Genomic DNA, 16,883 nt, shown 5'->3' with positions numbered 1-16,883 from the left:
AGGTTAGCGGTTCAGCATAAGTTACCATGGCGATGTGCCCCGGTGAGAAGTGAACCACCGTCGTAGTCCTGAAAACCCAGGGTTAAACCTGAAGTTACCTCGCTAACCCCAAATCCCGCTTCGTAGTACAGGCCCCAGGTCTTGTGCAGGTCTTGACCCCTGAAGTCAGAACTAGGATTGCAAACACCCCACAGTTTAGAGTTTTAATCAACCAAACAAATTCTTGATCAATTGAAGCCCTCAAATTTCGACTAAAATTCGATTATTATTTTTTTAATTGTTGGTTGTTGTTTTGTTTTGTTTTTTTGTTTGTTTTTTTGGGGGGGGGCGGGGGGGGGGGGGGTCGTCGTCATCGATTTGTTTTTTATCAAGTTTTTTATCTAATGTTTTACACTGAAATAATAACACAATACAGCCTGTCGCAATTAATAGGGGGGATATTATTTATATAAAACAATTGTTTTGTCGTGTTTTAATAATTGACCAGCACCATAAATTTGCTCTGTTCACAGTGGCAACAAGTTTTTTTTTCTGGTTCAACTACAGTGGGGCTATTTTGTTGGGCTCAAATAAATGCCAGAATTTCAATGTTAATATATGTTTCATAAAACAAAAGGCAGAAACGGACAGAAATAGGCAGAGACAGAAACAGGCAGAAACAAGCAGGCGCGCACAGAGAGACAGAGAGAGACGCTCATTACGCTAACAGCTCACAGGTGTGTCGGACTGAGGCCCAACATCTCAAAGATGCCGCTGTTGTTCATATTATCAGAACGGACGGGGAAAGTTGGCTTACCGGTTTCAGGTGATCCGCCATGTTTGATGTAGCGCTGTGATATCCAAACTGCTGCTTAAAAAGTTTCCATTCAACTTTTTCTCCATCGTCTATTTTCATGAAATTCTGCCACACTGCAGATGTCTCTGACATGATAAGAGTTCAACGAATCACCAGACCTCGTCCTTCTACTTTACAATGTATCGGCCCTAGTCAGTGGGTTGGGCTAATCCATAATAGCAGAAACAGGGGGGTGTCTAAAGGTAGACTGTTACCTGTGAAAGAGGTGTGCTCTGAACCCCCCCCCCCCTTCAGAACTTGGTACATTCCTCCTGATGAAATTTAATTTAATTAAAGAATCGACCAATCAGAATTTTACTCGAGCCAGGCTGAATGATTAATACTTCGACCAGTCAACTGGGAGATTGCAGCCCTACCACAGTTGTAGCATAATATCTGATGTAATAACATCTAACTTACTCATTTAACTCTTTTAACTCTTATTTATCAAATATCAATGCAGAATCCATTAGAATAACAACCTGCTTCAAGCACGAAACACGAACTGTTCTAGAACGAAAGGTTCTAGATCAGGTCATACAATACAAGATTTGGTAGGTAGAAGCAAGGAAGTTAATTTTATTGACACGTGGCTAGTAGTCTGTGGTCTCCAGTTTTATATGCCTTTAAAAGCTGTTGTGAAGCACAATAGTTTAATTCCCAAGTGTCCATTTGTGGATTATGTAGAGTTATTTTCAGTCAAATTGCAACATGATATAGTTTAATTTTGTATAAGTGTATGTTTGTGTTTTCTCATCCACAGAAGCTAGAGGTGGATTTAAAAACGGAGTCTCCTGAAGGCCTTTACGGTTTTCCTTTGGGAAGATCTCTTTAAGGAGTATCTGGTAAGTAGCTCATACACATAGTCTCAGGCTATAAAAAGACGTATAACACATGTAGTTGTTAGAAGTGTGTTCAAAATGGGAGTAAAACTCAAAATCTTTGTACTAAACTAAGAAAATGGAATATTAGGCTGTAAAAAAAAAAAGAAATAGCAGTGTGGAGATTAATTAATGAGGTCACTGATCTTGTGTGGAAACAGGTGGCCCTTTTTTCATGGATGAAGGCAGCAAACATACATTCTGGTTATAAAGCATTTCTCTCTGAAAATCTGAGAAAAATGGGTCATTCATTCATTTATTCATTAATTTCCCATTTGGCGAATAATGAAGTATGTGTGAATTGGAATTTGAATGGAATTCAATACATTGAGCAGCAGGAGAGCGACTTTGATTCAAACATTGATAAGAGGGGAGAAAATATAAAGTAGTGCAGAAAATGATGGGCTGCTCATCTCAAATGCTCTAAACAGCAACCAAGACCAGAAAGACTTGATAGAAAATGGAAAAGTACCATTCGAATGGATAGAAGGATAACCAAAATGGCAAAGATTCAGTCAATGATCAACTCCAGGGTGATCACTGAAGGTCTAGAGTTACCTGTGAGTTCTGGATTATTAGAAGAACTCTGAAGCCGAACTACCACAACAGACCACGGTAAAAGTCCCATTGTTGAAAACAAAGACATGTACTGAAGATGTTACAATTCACCAACATTCCCAAATTGACCGGAGGAGCAATGGTGCAACCTTTTCAGGACTGCTGAGTGCAAGATTGTTTATTTTGAGTCTGGAGGCTGGGGACAGTTTGTCAGACAAAAGCCCAAACACTTAATTGAAGCTGCAGTAAACTGTGAAGACATGGTGGGGCAAGCATACCAACACGGGGATGTTTCTCATCCGATGCTGTCAGGCCTAGTTATCACATTCCAGGCATCATGGATCCGTTTGAACACATTCAAATATTTGAAGAGGTCAGGTTGCCATGTTCAGAAAAGGAAATGCCTTTAAAATGTGTGTTTCCTGGACTTTGATCTAATGGAAAACTTGTGGGGTGACATAAAAAAAAATGCGGTTTCTCGTAAAACCAAGAAATACAGAGGATGTTGCTGTTTATTGTGGAGTGCTCCGTCCTGCAGTGATCATTTATCTATTTATTTATTTTCAGATTTGACTGTTAAGTGTAGGTTTTTAGGTTGTTAAATCAGATACTGATCTTCCTGTTTTATTAGGTTGGTCGGAAGGATGAACCCGAAGGAGCACAAGAGAGGTGTCCCTTCGTGGTGTTTGTAATCAGGGAGGAGGAGGGTCCTCTCCATCCACCACATGACATCTGGATTGTTATCAGGGTGTGGGGGTCCTGACTTCACTGACTTGTCATCATTCATCCATGCTTGTCCCACACTATTAGGCCTCATTTGTGCTCTCAACCTGAGCTGTCCAAGTGATTAAAAACACACTTTTAATGCCCTGCAGAAAGTATTCATAGAAGAAGCTACAGTCGGACTGAAGCTAAACAAATAGGACATTTGATGAAAGCACATTCTTTGTTACGACTCGTAGCTTTTGTTTAGTATAGGAGAATGGAAGTGTGAATCATTACACGTTGGCAGAGTAACCAGCTTTAATGCAAAGGTTCTCTTCATTTCTGTATTCACTGTAAAGAGAATTCCCTCTGTGGTACAAATACTGCAACGTGATTACCACTGAAATGTGATCGCTGTTGTTTTTTTGCACTTAGATTTTGCTCAGTCGATATTTGTACAAAATTGATACTGGTAAACTTTTCCTGTCTATTTTTGTAGATTTTAAGACTTTAACTTTGAGGGTCATAGCGATTCATAGTGTTGTGGTTAAGGTTACAAATAAGATTTGAAGGCAAAGACCACATGTGGAGGTTTTTTTCTGTCTGTATTTATTGCAAGTAAACTGAATGCAACTCAATGCAAATATTTACCAATGAAATGTTATTACCTGCATCAAGTCAAATGCTAGCTTGTGAGTAAACAAAAAATATTGACTGATGTCCTATTTGCACTGGACTAACATGAGCCCTGGACCTGCAGTCATTCTGAAACTAGAGCCCAACATCTGTATTTAGTTCTGCATATTCGCGCTGGAGCAGCTACGTCCGTGTGTCACGTGATCTATCCCGGCTGAGGGCTTGCATTTTAAAGGAGCATGAGGCAGGATTTATGAAAAAAATTCTTATATGTTTTAAGTTTTCTAGTAATAATGTCAGATGAAGCGTTCCGAACCAAAAAGAATTAGCCCTCTAGTGTATCTCTCCTTTGCCTTGAACAGGCTGTGTGCTTCAAAATGTGCTGCAATTCCGGACCGGAATTTCCCGCGCTGTCCTGCAGATGTGACGTCAAATGACGCTGCATGCACGTTCTCCCCGTTCTCACGTGCCGGCTTCGCTGTTGGCTGCAGTACCCCCGACGGCCGTCGTGGCGAAGGTGGCGCTAGAGAGTCTCATTTCTTAAAATGAGCCTCATGCTCCTCTAATAAACAATTGCCTTTTATTTAACGTTAAATTTGAACATTGAGTTAAAAGCATTGGCTCAGACACTTACGAGTTAGATTTCAGTTAAGATACGTCACATTTAGACAAGTGACAAAATTGGAAAATGGCATGTGAGTCTGTTTTTGAGTTGCCATGGTGACGGCTAACTTAAAGGTAAACGTAACCGGGTCCAGAACTCTAAAGATTCTGCGCTGTCGCAAGTTTGTTGATTAATTTATGTACTTTTATCAGTTAAAAATGTCAGTATGGAGTGGATATATGCTGATGTTGTAATATAATGTCTCACTATGTTCCTCAACTCAACTTGGCAGTTGAGTTGAGCTCAAGGGATTGTACTATCTAGTCCTATGAGCTCAACTCAACTGCCAAAATCACGCCGGGGAAAAGCAGAAAAAGTGACGAGAGGTTGTTTTGTTTTTTATGGGTTTTTTTTAACATCCTGCAAATCACCAAATTACTGACGTGCGCATTCAGAAGGCATTAAAACGATCTCACGACCTTCATGTTTGGTGAAATAGGGAAGGTAATTTGCGGTGGAAGTTTTGCATTTAGACAGGATTAAAAACACAGACGTGATTATTCCGCAGCCCCGAGGTCCCCGGGCCATTTTAATCCCCTGCCCAAGAGGCAGAAGGGGAGAGTAAAATTACAGTTTACACTACTAATTCTGAAATTTAAACTATGTATGTAACAAATTATATCCATTTAATTGAATCCAAAGTAAAACTACACTAATGTAATAATTGATAATAAGTATAACCAAACTGAAAACATCAAGTTGTAACAAATAAAATAATGTTTTATGATTATTATAACTTGTTTTCTTTTTTACTTTAAGTGAATTCAAAATACATTTTTGCTTTGAAATAATTACTAATTTTGATTGATATTAAATCAAAACATAGGATTTCAGCCAGGCCATAAACTTCAGATAAACTGAAAAATGTAAGTGTAACAAATTACATCAATTTATTTAAGTTAATTCAAGTTTTTATTTTTTATTTTTGGGGGGATAATACGTCTGACTTCTGAACGGATTATTTTGCAGAACTTCATTAATGTAATTTGAGTTGATTTTTAAGATATTGTTGAGGAACAGTGAGATTAATTAATAATTAAAATTGTACTAATAAATCTTTTGCTGCGTGGAAATGGTTACATTCAATGAGTCATGGAAAAATAATTGAAAAATGAATCGTTAGATTAATTGTTTTTAAAAAAAAATCGGTTTGGACGGCCCAGGATTCTTTAGACATCTTTGCTTCCTCAAGAAAACACTTGATTACGTTTCTCATCAACCCGTCTTTAAGTCCAAGGTTCTTAATTATGAGTTAACATAATTAAAACTAAATGGGAGATGGAATATAATCACTTAATCGAGCTAAACGTCTCTCAGGCCGGAGATTGTTTCTTCCACCTCACCACATTGTCACATTTATTTAATGAATATTCAGTGTTTTGAGGTGTTGTTATTCATGCCATACTGTGATCTTTTTATGACTAAATCCAAACAGTTTTGTTACAAAATGTTTAACACAAAAGGCCGGATCAGGATCTGGGGTGAAATAAGAATCCTTAAGTTTGGTGAAAGTAAAATACAGCCTTTCAGCACAAAAACGTTATCTCAGTTGTTAAGTACGGTATTGCTGTGGTGATGATTTGGCCTTGTCTTGCAGCTTCTGGACCTGGACACCTCGTGATTACTGAGTCCACATGGGTCATGGAGATTCAATGCACATGAACAAATCTGCAACAGAATAATTAAAAAGCAAAGAACCCAAGTGCTGTCTTGTATGACGTTCAGCGAGTGTTAGTTTTTCCTCTTCTTTTTTTATTTTGTCCTCATTCATGAAACTTAAGAACTAACAGAGTTAGCAGGTTAGCAGGTGTGTTTGTAACGGTGATCTGTTATGTTCTTAGTCCATTACAATGAAATCTCTCTCTTTTAGCTGAGGAGAATATGTACCAGCATAACATTTGATAAAGGCAAAGATCAATTCAACACTTTGTCAAACGCATCTTCTTTATAAGAAAAGGTGCACCAGGGATGAATAGATTATTTGCTTCATTGTTTGTGTAGTAAATCTTGTAAATTAAGCAGAGAGCCAATGGATGTCATCTCTGATTAGTGTCAACAGCCCTCTAATGAAGATGCTGAACCTGTAGGCGTGTTGCAGCTCTCACTCTGTGATAAGTGAGTTTACTTTCAGCATGGTGTTTTAACACAGACACAGATTACTTTAAAAAGCCATTTAGAAAAGAAAAGAAAAAAAAATCAGATCCACTAGTGTCTCGAGTGCGATAGTAACTGTTTCTCTGGAGGACACGTATGCATGAAATGACAAAGATTTAAAAAGGGGAGAGCTAATTAGAGACTCGCAGAAAGGGCAAACCAGGCAGTTGAGAAAATAGCTGCTTGTTTTGAGATTGTGAGAAACAGATCTGCTGTTGTTTTGCAAATGATCAGACTGTGGTCAGCGCAGGAAAGCTGCACAGACGGCCCCCCGATGAACAGATGGACAGCAGGAGGGAAAAGCAGAGAACGAGATCCAGAATGGACACACCATCCTGAGAAGATGATAAAGCAGAGAAAGGGATAACTAAAACTCATCCAACAAACTGAGAAAGCTGCTGTCTGCCTCTCTGCCCTCGTCTGTCGCTCTCTTTTCACTGCTGGATGCCTGTGAATTTCAGCTCTGACGTATGCTCTTCCTTTCAGCACAGTGTGAAAGGATAAGGAAGAGAAGCAGCCACGGAGAATAATTTATCCTGCCCCGTTCCTATAATGTCACACTAACTCACAGCAGCATGGAAAATGAATTACAAAAGACGCACAAAATGACAGTAAACATATCCTGGATGATTTTCTGGATATAAGAAGAACATTATCCGGTCAGAAGCGGATTACTGTACAGGGAAACTCATTCGGAGGTAAAGGTTAAAAGTAACAGGCTTTTTTGATGCCAGTCTGTCTGTTTGATGGAGTTTCTCCAAGCTTCCTAACCTAATGAGGTGCTTTTTTTGTTCCTGGGAGAAAGTTGTAAATGACTGGAACACCATTGAATCTTAAAGGTTATAGGGACACTCTTAAACATCCAAGCAACTCCGTTGAAAAGAAGACTTTGTATTGGAAATATTTCACAACCAAAAGTACTTTTTGCAGTGATTGGTCTTGACCTGAACTGCACCTCGGGCGCTTCACTACTTCTCAGATTGCCTCAAATTCCATCGCCACCTTTCCTAAACTATGGTCTGAACCGTAACCCCAATAACCGAACCCTTAACTCAAACCTTTAGTTGCTAGATGTTGTTGTTGATGGAGCACAGCTTCAGACAGGGGTCATAGCTCATGCAGGGTGCAATAAAAAGTTGTCACTGCAAATGTGCACATCGTGCCTTTTGGGAAATTATGAGAGGCTTGTAAGCGCTGTATAGATTCCTCCTAAAATGCAGTGTTATAACAACAGCAAGTACTTCACATACCCTGGAATTGTGTTCAAATGCAGTGCAGGTAGAAACTGCAGAGTAGCTTGAAAGGAAAAGGAAGAGAAAATCCAAAGGAGCAGGATGATTAAGTGTAAACATGTTCTGATAAGTACCAACGAGATAAAATTTTAAAAGGTCAGGAGAGTTTTTGTCCAGTGAGATAAGAGCAAGATGGATTGTGAGCCATCTTGAGTTTGGATTAGCAGATAAAAAGTGCTTTTTGGCAAGCACATCAGCTTCTCTGGAAAAGGCGCTATCAAGAAACTGATAATTTACATTATTTCTTAAATGATAAGAAATCTAAAATGCACCCGACTTCATACCAAAATTGATTTACTCAGAGTGGCACGTAATAGACGACTGCGAAAACAATTTTATTCTCCCAAATAGTCACGACAGTACATGTGTTGTGACTGCTGATGGAGATTTACACTGAAGATGGTGTGATATTACTCACAGGGTGCAGACTGGGGGAAGAGTTAGTGCTGCAGCGACGCAGCCTGCCTTTTCCTGAGAACAATTGTGAGACCGGCAACCTGTTCAGGGTGCACCCCACCTCTCTCCCCGTGACAGTTTAGAGGAATGGGCTCAAAATACCCTCCCCACCCAACACATGCCTCGAACAAAAGGAAAACAGGATGATAAGGGCATAGAAAATGGATGAAGAGTGGGCATATAGATAAATAAAAGGAAAAGTGTTTGTTTCTGCACAGGATAAATGTTTGTTTTCAAATGTGTCTTCGTAGATCGGTGTTGTTTTGGATGTTTCCTTGCACTGAGAGTGTGCAAGCTCTTTACGAAGCAACAATGTAAACGTGTGAAGTGCTTTCTGCTGTCGGGGCTATTTATAACCAAATGAGCTCCAATTTTTGTGAATTTGAATAGTACTCATGTCACTTCAAAACTGAATCATTCTCACTAATTGAAATCCATTAAAGAGGCTTTGAAGCAGATGTTTTGTTCAGGAAAGATTTAGAGGGGAAACCAAAAAACTGAAGCAAAATAAAATGAATCCATTCCCCCCTAAATATCACAATACGTTTGAAAAAGGTGTGCAGATTTTTTTAATTTCTTATATATATATATATATATACTAGGAGGAAATTGTTACATCTTCTGACGTCAATTAAAACGCCCTCAAGGAAATAAATGTGTTGTTTGAATGTCTCAACATATTGAAAGAAGCATCATGTGTCACACTCTGAAAGCAGCAGAAACGTGAGCAGCAACTAATGCATTCTCTGGCAGATAACAAACGGAGGCGTCGCCGGGCCTGTGGCCCAGCAGGGCTTCATGTCTCATCTGAAAATGATAAAAATGCAAACATGGACTCCCCTGATTCACACAAACAAACCACTAAAGGAGCGCAGATTTCACGGTGAATGGCATCCACAGAACTGTGTGTGTGTGTGTGTGTGTGTGTGTGTGTGTGTGTGTGTGTGTGTGTGTGTGTGTGTGTGTGTGTGTGTGTGTGTGTGTGTGTGTGTGTGTGTGTGTGAGTGAGTGAGTGAGTGAGTGAGTGAGTGAGTGAGTGAGTGAGTGAGTGAGTGAGTGAGTGAGTGAGTGAGTGAGTGAGTGAGTGAGTGAGTGAGTGAGTGAGTGAGTGAGTGAGTGAGTGTGAGAGAGAGAGAGGATTAGACCTATAAACTCGTTATAATCACTTGAGGAAGAGCAGAGAGATGAGAGGAGCAGAAAGGAAGGAAAGGAGGGCTCCCAGAGGCTGCAGCTAATGAAGGGGTTCATTGTGCTGCCAGGACCCCAATAACCCTCACGTGAAACCACAGCCTCATTCCTTCTCTAAAAGCTGCATCTGTTGAGCATGATCAGAAAAAGACTGCATCCCTCAGAGCCAACACACACACACATGCATGTATCTCTGTATGTATGTGGAGCCACTATTTGCGTTGAGATTCGCCAGAAAGCCCTAAGAAGACACGCATAGCCCAAATCATACGAGCGTTTCACTCGTGTTGTTATGCTTTAAAAACACATCCCCAACTCCCTTGATGGGGGAACAAAGTGTCGCTGTGAGCAGCATCCTCTCACATCCAGAACCACATCACAGTAACTCTGATGCAGAACTGTCACACCACTCCAAAAACCCAGCTGCCGCTGCTCAAACTGTGGGAAAGAAAACAACTTACCTTCAAATCATCTCGCCACGAGTGTGTCTAAAGTGGAGAATAAGTTCTGCGATATGGGATGCCTCTTGCTTGGAAGAAAAAAAAATCTTCCTGCGTCTTTGTTTGGCGGCGCCAGCTCCAGTCAGCCCTGCTGTTTGAACGCTGCTCGATTTGATTAAAAAAAAAACGTCAATGAGATGATGATTAAAAAAGAACTAAGAGAAGGACCGGGGTTGGGAAGTGGAAAAGCCTTGGAGGGGGACTGTAGGTTGTGTGTAATTTGCCCGGAACAGACGAAGAGATAGTCCTGTTTGAGATGAGATGAACTCCGGCGCGGAGCTGTCCAGCAGCGAGTGGTGCTGAAGCAGCTTCTGAGGCTGCTGCTCTTCCTCCTCCTACAGCTTCTTCTGTTTCACTCCAAAAACCTTCCCTCCCTCCACGCATACGGGAAAACAATCTCTCCTCTTTTTTTCCTTTTATTGGCCCTACACATAAGATGCTCACCAAAGACGGGCTATACTGGCAACGCATACATGTATGGATGGAAGAAAAAAGAACAGGCTCGATGAGTTGTGATGATATGAGCGAGTTCTTGCATTGAGCAGATCAATAAGTCTTATGCAATGCACATGCATGTGCACTTTGGGGCGAGAAAGAGATGGGAGTTCTTGTTTGAAAGACTGTAAATTAATATGGTCATTTCAGGAGTTGTGTCAAAAGAATTGATCCTGGCTGCAGAGGCACACAGGTTTCAAACAACTTGCAGCTTTCCTGTTGTCAAAGATTCTGAATATCATAGCGCGCAGTTGTTAATATTTAGGTGTAAAATTGTCCCTTGTCTCTTTTGCATTTGCGCCACACCTACATCGTTTTGAAGCCCCCTGTGGAAGCCTCTGCTGCTGATATTCCCGTATCAGGATGAGGCTGATACGCAGAAGACGCGCACCAATTATTTACAGTAGCGCACTGATGCATCTCCGCTCCGCTGTGTGTGTGTGTGTGTGTGTGTGTGTGTGTGTGTGTGTGTGTGTGTGTGTGTGTGTGAGAGAGAGAGAGAGAGAGAGAGAGAGAGAGAGAGAGAGAGAGAGAGAGAGAGAGAGAGAGAGAGAGAGAGAGAGAGAGAGAGAGAGAGAGAGAGAGAGAGAGAGAGATAACGTGTATGTTCATAAAGTTGTTTAGACCATGAGTGTTGTTGTGATTCGGAGATTCACAGATTCACTCACATCTTTCGGGGGGGGGTGTCTTCTTCCTCAGATCCTCTGAGAAGACTAGTGTGGTCTAAACACACACTACAACCCTGAAGTGTTAAATTTCATTCTTAAAGCGCCGACTAGAGCGCATCTTCAGCTCCACTGCCTCTGCATCTACATTTGAGATACTTGTAGAGCCTTTACATTTTTTTAAGTGGGTGCTGCTGCATTGAAAAAAAAAACTCCAGTTCTGCATTACGTTTTAGTCACGTGCATTTACGCCTCATTCTCGTTCATGTTCACTTAGTGATTACCGCCGGTATCCCCTCGGGTAATTTTGAGTTGTTTATCGCAATCGCTTTTCTTTATAAGTTTATCATTACTGCACTGATTGCACTTATTGATTCATCACTTTAATCAGTCTCACTGCTTTCTCCAACTAATGGACGTAGTGGATCCAGCTGCTTCCATTACATGCTGCACTTGTAAAAAGGGGTTCTTGGATTTGGCTCGGAGAGAATCCTGACAAACAGCCAGAACACCAGAATGTCCAAAGGGGAATATTATGTATTATTACTGTGGACATTTCTAGATTTATACCAGTTAAACTGTATGAAGTCATTCAATGATGATGAAACATTCAGTGATCATTAAAAAAAAAAGTCTTCCGGCATGGCGACAATCTGTTTTCAAAGAGTTTTAAAAATACATTTCGACTTTCTTTTAATGTAATATTAAGCAAAATAATATAATAATAGTTAAAATCAAGTTAAACTTAAAGCTGATTCATGATGTGCAGCCAATAAGGCAACAAGTAGATTGCCTTATTTGCTGGAACAGAGAACCTGTAGAAATAAATGCAATGGGTTGAGGTTTATACCTGGAATGATTGTAAGCATGGATCTTCAGTTGACCCTGCAATAAAAACTGAAGTGATGTTAGGTTCGTTGCGTGGGATCAGGAACACACTTCTGGGACTTGTACAAATGACATGGGTTTGATGCCACAGATGCTATTCTTCTTAGTGAAAGGTTTAGCTTATTTTTGCAAGACCAACTTGGCTCCAAAGGCAAGGCAAGTTTATTTTGTTTTTAAAGATCTAAGAACTAGAGTTATATGTTCCACTCTCCTGGTCTTAGTGAGGACTCGGGTCTTCTGGTCTTAGTGAGGACTCGGTCAGTAGCGTTCTGAACTATCTGGAGCTGGTTGATGGAGGTTCTAGGGAGACCCGTGAGATCAGCGATACAGTAGTCCAGTCTACTGAAGATAAAACCTGGACAAGTTTTTCTAAGTCCTGCTGAGACACAGGTCCTTCAATCCATGACATGTTCTATAGGTGATAACAGGCTGACTTCACTACTGTCTTAATGTGGCTGTTAAAGTTCAGAATCAGAATCAGAATCAGAAATAAGTTTAATGCCAAGTTTGTTAAAGACACACAAGGAATTTGTTGTGATGATTGGTGCAATACAAAGAGCAAATATATAATGGAAAGAGAAAAGAGAAAATGTACAACATGAGAGAAAATGTACAACAGGAGGTTTTAAAGTGCCGGATATGGGTCTGTGCAAAGTTGACCTAGGATGTCCAGAGCCACTCCCAGATTTCTGGCTTGGCTAAGTAAAATAGCTTGGATGTTTTCAGGGGTTGGAACGTCCGTAGTCCAGACCTCTAAACTATTCTAATCATCAAATATACTATAAAATAAAAACACCCAAAAGAGTTCTGAACCATATTATGACCTCACAAAAGAATATGAAACATACAAGTTTCAAATATACAGTTCCCTCAATTTTTCCTCAGGATTTCTGATGCGTCCGTCAATCATCCATACAAAATATACTGCTTGTCTTATTATTTTAAGAAAACAATGGAAAATTCCACCACAGACCCACCCCACCTCATTTACCACAAGCTAGCTATTCTGGCTTAAATCATGATAACCTATGATGCTAACTAACACTTGTTAACGTAGTATGTAAATACCTCATGATTTTAGGGTCCTATTTAACTAACCTACTAACCTACAGTATAATGTCGGAGCTCCATCTTGATTCATTCTCATGGATGTAAAATCTAGACACGATGACCAAAACTGTTTTGTAGCAGCATATGTAATTTCTGTGATAATATGGGGGTCAGTGAAAACTGACTCACTTTTGGACCGAAGGACCATGAATGTGAGCATGAATCATAGACTACAACCCCCTCAAATGCTTTATGTTGTTGTATGAACTGTTTGAACCTACTGTAATACTGAAAAATGCTTTGTTTGTCAGAAATAATGTAGCTGAAATCAGTTTTGACTTTTCCTGCTCTTACAGCAACATTTCAAAAACTATGCAAAAGCAGAGCCTATAAACTCTTTGCAAGCCTACTTCGATGGTATAAAAATGGTATAAAAATGCTATTTCAATTTGTACATATAGTTATTTTCAGCAAACTCATTTTCACACGAGCGTCCCATCATATAAAACCTATAGTTAAAGAATGTCTCGTCATTCCTGTAGCCATACAGTAAAAACACAGCAGTGAATAGCCTTTTGTTGTGTTTAGTTTAGTTTTTGCATCCTCTTGTGAATAAAACACATAAGAAACTGTAGAACATGAAGAGCATATATGCTTTAAGGTAGCACATAAAGCTGGGAACATACTGTACTGCAGAATTATTTTTTGCTCAGCTACTTGATGCCACTGATATAAATGTGTGGCCATACCAGCATAAGTTCATCTGTTACTTACAGAATGCTGGTGGAAGAAATGTAAAGGTTTTTTCCTAATTAAAGATGCTATATGTGAGCCATAGAGTCATATAAATATATTTTCCCCCACCTTTTTATGAGAACAATTATAGGCTGAATGCATTTTTCCCTGAAAGCATTCTCACTGTCAGAAATAATGAAAAGTCTGGGAGGCATAATAGTGATTATTAGAGGTTTTTTACATTGGAAAGTGTAAAGCTAACCATAAAATGTGCCACCAACTTAATTAGAGAATTTATGATGACCATGTCAGGATTTATAAATTATCCTTGTCATAACAAAAACCTATTCCATTTTCAGCTTGAGCTGTATATATGATCCTTTTCCATCCAAACCAGGATCCATTTCAACTGGGTGGCCAGAAGGACTGGATAGGCGCTTCTCTCATACTGCTGTTACAAACCTGAGAACTATAGAGAGTGACAAGTATTATCATTTAATTAATAGTTGATAGCATTTCATGGTGCTTGAAGAGAGATTTTTCTGATGTTCTTCTATTAATCACACATTTAAGAGCACTCAGAGGTTTAGAAGCTTATGAAAAACCACTGAAAAGTACACACATATTCAGAGCGTGAATAATCTTTCCATTATCAGTGACAGCTTTTCACAAAACACGCTGTGTTGAAGAGTGGTGTGGCATATTTATAAAATTGTAATTTACTATCTATATGGATCATCGACAGGAGAAAGGGGCAACTTTAAGAATCGGGGGGAAAAAAGCAACTATGAATTTTTGGACAAAGCTGGTGGTTGAGAAACACATACAAAAAACTGCTGATTTCCTCCAACTTTGATTGCGTCTTCCTGTAATCAAAGGTGGATCAGTAACATCATATCTGTCTTCTGTTCTATGAGAAGTGGTGATAGAGGTTACATTCGCAGCTTGTCTGGGGTCAGCTTGAGTCCTGGGACACTCTGGGGGTTGCAGAGTTCTGGGCGTTAGGCCATGTATCTGTCTGGCCCACTGTCCTGTCTTTCCACTGGTGTAAACATAACTATAGGTGGCTTTCACAGCATTCAAACACTGAATAACTCTACAGTAACCTCTCTCGTCCCATACAAGTTTCCTTTAACTGTTGATTTTATTTATTTATTTATTTCTATTTAAAATAATCATTGCCTCAACATGAACTGTTGGCATTTTCTATTACTGGCTTTTGTTGTCTGTACCTAGAGTAATTTGGGCTACAAAAGCCATTTGACCTTTCCACATAAAGCTCCCAGCATGACAGCTGATGTCAGGTGTGGCATTAGAGCTGATCATCTAACCTTTGCAACTGGCAGCAAACACAGCTTCAAGGGTCACTTTTCAGTATGTCTAGTTTGACTTAAGACAATGGTCAGGCTTCTGATGAACATGACGAATGATCAGTGCTGAGAAGAAAAATGAATGTGGATGTTTGATTTAAAAAAAAAACAACTTCACAACTTGTCTGTTGCAGCTCCCACAGAAATGGGTTCATCAGTGTAACATCAACCACAATGTGATGACATTTGTAGTGTCAAAACATATACACTCACTGGCTACTTTATTAGGTACACCTTGCTAGTACTGGGTTGAACTCCCTTTCACCTTCAGAACTGCCTTAATCCTTCGTGGCATAGATTCAACAAGGTTCTGGAAACATTCCTCAGAGAGTCCGGTCCATATTGACATGATAGCATCACGTAGTTGCTGCAGATTAGTCGGCTGCACATCCATGATGAGAATCTCCTGTTCCACCATGTTCCAAAGGTGGAGTGAGATCTGGTGACTGTGGAAGCCGTTTGAGTAGTGAACTCACTGTCATGTTCAAGAAACAAGTCTGAGATGATTCTTTATGACATGGCGTGTTATCCTGCTGGAAGTAGCATCAGAAGATGTACTCATAAAGGGATGGACATGGTCAGCAACAATACTCAGGTAGGCTGTGGGGTTGACACGATGCTCAGTTGGTACTAATGGGCCCAAAGTGTGCCAGGAAAATATCCCCAACCATTACACCACCACCACCAGCCTGAACCGTTGGTACAAGGCAGGATGGATCCATGCTTTCATGTTGTTGAACGTTTTTCCTTCTTCTGTTGTCCAGTTTTGGTGACTGTGTGAATTGTAGCTTCAGTTTCCTGTTCTTAGCTGAGAGGAATGGCACCCGGTGTGGTCTTCTGCTGTAGCCTCTTTGCCTGAAGGTTCACCGTGTTGTGTGTTCAGAGATGCTCTTCTGCATGCAAGAGTGGATATTTGAGTTACTGTTGCTTTTCTATCAGCTCCAACCAGTCTGGTCATTCTTCTTTGACCTCTGGCATCAACATAGCATTTGTGCCCACAGAACTGCCGCTCACTGTATATTTTCTTTTTTGGGCAATTCTCTGTAAACCCTGGACATGGTTGTGCGTGAAAATCCCAGTTTCTGAAATACTCAGACCAGCCCGTCTGACACCAACAACCATGCCACGTTCAAAGTCACTTAAACCACCTTTCTTCCCCAGTCTTATGCTCAGTTTGATCTGTAGCAGATAGTCTTGACCACGTCTACATACCTAAATGCATTGAGTTGCTCCCATGTGATTCGCTGATTAGAAATGTTCATTGTCACCAGATGTGCAGGTGTAAATGCAAAACAATCACCTCCTGGGTTATTTCATTAGCACAAAAAATAAATGAGGTAAAGCCTGTACCACTTCAAAAATCACAAAATGTTTGAGAACAAGTAAATTAATTAAAATATAGCTAAAGGTAGTCACCTTTTCATTTATAGCAGTTTTTTCTCCCCTTGTATCCTGTCCTTCTGTTCATTTACAATATTAACAATAAACTAGTCATTAGGCTTTGCACAAAAAAGGGATGCTAATATGACAACAGAATATCTGTGAGAGGATCTTAGAGTTCTTCTATTTAGTATTTTAGGTTGAGATGATGAGGAAATTTTGCAGCTTGGCTCTAAGTCATTCATTGCTGATTAAATGTTTCTAGATGATTAAATTTGTAACCTTGAGCAGATCAACCGTGATCAGATCAGATGAGAGGAGCCATTCAACCTAATCACACCCTTCCAGGTAACACTGTTGTGAGCACTGAATTCCCCCAGTAGAAAAGTGGATTCTCCTTTAGATGCACTTTCCAGCACATTAGCCAGGGA

At 40.0% G+C, this 16,883-nt stretch overlaps 1 protein-coding gene across 3 annotated transcripts in view; it reads right to left on the bottom strand.

Moving 5' to 3' along the window:
• The window catches only part of grm4 (glutamate receptor, metabotropic 4), a 250,271-nt gene extending 240,111 nt beyond the window's left edge, over positions 1 to 10,160 (bottom strand). For all 3 annotated transcript variants that reach the window (XM_061735446.1, XM_061735449.1, XM_061735448.1), the window contains exon 1: positions 9,831 to 10,160. The gene's annotated coding sequence lies outside the window, so the exon portion shown is untranslated. The remainder of the gene's footprint in view (positions 1 to 9,830) is intronic.
• Between the last annotated feature and the right edge of the window lie 6,723 nt (positions 10,161 to 16,883).

The sequence above is a fragment of the Cololabis saira genome, chromosome 12, assembly GCF_033807715.1.
Source record: "Cololabis saira isolate AMF1-May2022 chromosome 12, fColSai1.1, whole genome shotgun sequence".
Taxonomy (NCBI): Eukaryota; Metazoa; Chordata; class Actinopteri; order Beloniformes; family Belonidae; genus Cololabis; species Cololabis saira.
Note: the sequence above shows the minus strand (reverse complement) of the source record. Positions and strands in the feature narration are given on the sequence as shown.